Below are 3,066 nucleotides of genomic sequence, written 5' to 3' on the forward strand. Positions count from 1 at the left end.
TTCCACTTAGGAAATGCATTTAAAAAAATAAATAAATGAAAAAAGAGAAATGCATTTAATTTCCCTACAGGGAATTTTTGGAACGCATGGTTTGTCCCTTTTAGTTTTTCCGTATTCTATTTTGTGGAGGCGCCATAATTTACTCACATTTTGTAGATGACTTGCTGGTTTCCAGTTTCTGGAAATTTTGAATAATATGCTATAAATATCAGTGTACTGCTTTGTGTGTATGTGAATGTTTTTAATTCACCTGCATACATATGGAGATATAAATTTCTGGGTATGGTAAGGGTGTGTAATATTTCCTAAGAATCTTTCCAACAAGTATCCACAGTATCAGACCAATTTCACACTCCTGCCCACAATGACTGGCTGTTTCTGTTTCTCTGGAGTCTCTGCAGCATTTTCTATCACAGAATCCCCTTCCAGGGCCACATTTTAGGAAGCGGCGCGGGATGAGAGAGAGTACTCAAGGTCCAAGTGGAGAGAGGTCTAGAGGGGCTCACACCAAAAAAAGTGCAGCCCTGATCGCTGGACAGTCTCGTGCTTATTTAGAGCGAGGTTGAGAGAAGCACGGGCAAGCACATGGAGGCTGGTACCTGCTTGGGTGACTGTTGGGGACAGATTACCTTCCGGTGCAGGGAAGGGTGGAGTGACCAGGGGCTGTTGCCTGGGGGTCTTCATTGTTCCCTTTGGTGGAAGCATTTAATCTCTATTCTAATTTCTGCCTGCTGTTCTCAGAGACACTGGTTTCCCAGTGTTTTCCTCCTACCGGGCCCCCTGCACGACCCTACACCTCGCCTGACTAGCAAGCTCTGGGCACCAACACAATATCCCTGGGAACAAGGAGGGCCAAGGGTTCCACATCGCACAGTGTTTTTTATTTACTCTAATTATAATCCGTGATGGCATTTCATCATGATTTTAGTTTTCCGAGCATTTTCAATTTGAATGAATTATAATCTATCATTTTTTTTTTCTCTTTTGTAATGTTCCTCTGGGTCCTATTTGAGAAGATGTGGCCAGATCACGGTCTTAAAGATTTTCTCTTTCAAGTTTAATAAATTAACTATTTTTTTTATATTTAAGAGCCTGAAAAAGACGCATTATGTATGTCATATGTATATATATATTTTTTCTTATAGTTGTCCCATAGTCCATTTTTTTTTCCCTGAAAGGGCTTTTATTCTTTCAATTGGATTACCTTACAACTTTGTTAAAAAACCAGTCTGGGCCTCCCCAGTGGTGCAGCGGGTTGAGTGCAGTGCCGTGAAGCTGTCCACAGCCTCTGCAGCGCGGGTTTGATTCCCGGCCAGCCAGGGAGAGACCCACATGGCGCAGCAGACCTCTCTTGACTCGCCCGCTGCTCCCCTAAGCAGTGTGTTTCAGTCAGTCTACCTGTTCTTTTCCCCACTCTGTCTCTGGTGAATCCCCTCACCCTCCCGCTCCTCTGGCCTGTACCCCAGCTCTTGTATAAAAATAAATAAATCTGGGCCTCCCCGGTGGCGCAGCAGTTGAGCGCTGGGTTGGGAAGCTGCCCGCGGCCTCTGCGGTGCCGGTTCGATTCCCGGCTGCTCCCTGGCCACCAGAGGAGGGTCCCACATGGCGCGGAGACCTCTCCTGCCGCCCGCTGCTCCCCTCAGCAGTGTACTTCGGTCCTTCTGCCTGCTCTGCTCCCTGCTCTGGCTCTGGTGAATTCTCTCACCCTCCCGTGCTTCTGACTGTACCCAGTGCATGTGTATAAAAACAAAACAAATAAACTAACTAAATAAATAAAAAATAAAACATGCCTCTTAAAAAAAAAAAATAAATAAATAAATCTTTAAAATAAATAAATAAATAAATAAACAAACAGCCATGAGCCAAGCTTACCTGGCAGGGAAGATAAACATGATCACAAAGGTGATTTTCTTCCCAGGGAAAGACTTTTCCATGGCACTCTGGATATGCTAACACCTGTCTTTTCCCTAAATGTGGGAAATACGATTGCATAATTTGTGGTAGTGGGGGGACTGTGTTCAGAGTCCCCATGCTCTGCCCTGGGTGGGGGGCGGAAATCAGTACATTGAATTTTGTCTTTCTTTACACAAATGCCACCCTGTGTTTGTTATGAGGCTATTTGGTAAATCTTGAAGTCAAGTACTGTCATCCTCCAACTTAGTTATTTCTTTCAAATACAATTTTGAAATTCCATATAAATTGTGGGAAAAACTTGTCCATTTCTACAGAAATTCCCCTGAAATCTTGAATAAGGATGAACTATTGAATATATGTACTGAGTCCAGATATTGCATGTATTGCCAATGTTAGGGAAGAGCATTCAGTCAACATCAGCTATGATGTTGGCTTTTGGAAGATGTCCTATATCAAGTTGTAAAATTATTTTATGAGTATTCCGATAGTTTTTGTCATGAATTGGTGTTGAATTTCTTAGATTGCTGTTTTTTGGATCTATTAAGGAATGGATTTTCTTTTTAATTCTGTTGATATAGTGATTTACAATGATTGATTTCCAAATGTTAAAACAACCTTGTATTTCTTGTGTAAACCCAAGGAACTCATGGTGTACATGAGTTGCTAATTTGTTAAATATTTTTGTATACACATATACTCATAAGAGATATTGGTGTTTAGTATCCTAATTTTCAGATGTTTCTGGTGTTCATATCAAGGTAATAATGTCTTAGCAAAACAAGTTTATGAGAATGTGTTCCTTTTCTATTTTTGTAAAAGGAAAAATATGTAGAACTTATATTATTATTTCTTCCTTTAAAAGTTTGGTATAACTCATCAGTGAAGTCACTTGATCTTACAGTTTTCTTAGTGGAAGTCTTTTAATTAAACATTTCCATTTCGAATATATCTATTCAGATTTTCTGTTCCAAACTTTTGTATGACATATTTTTCAAAGGATTTGACAATTTTGCCTATATTATCAAACATTTTGACAAAAATTATTAATAATATGTATTTATTATACCTTAAAAACATGAAGACTATTATAGTGATATACTGTTTTTTCCCCAATGTGGTAATTTTCATCTTTTTAATTTTTCTTTATACTAA

General features: G+C 39.5%; 1 non-coding gene across 1 annotated transcript; it reads left to right on the plus strand.

Moving 5' to 3' along the window:
* The first annotated feature begins 1,864 nt into the window (after window positions 1-1,864).
* LOC119256470 (U1 spliceosomal RNA) lies at window positions 1,865-2,031 on the plus strand. Its single transcript, XR_005127800.1, has one exon. It is a non-coding gene; the product is annotated as a U1 spliceosomal RNA (small nuclear RNA).
* The last annotated feature ends 1,035 nt before the right edge of the window (window positions 2,032-3,066 follow it).

This window comes from Talpa occidentalis, unplaced genomic scaffold (assembly GCF_014898055.3).
Source record: "Talpa occidentalis isolate TD23 unplaced genomic scaffold, MPIMG_talOcc4v2.1 talOcc4.3, whole genome shotgun sequence".
Classification (NCBI taxonomy): Eukaryota; Metazoa; Chordata; class Mammalia; order Eulipotyphla; family Talpidae; genus Talpa; species Talpa occidentalis.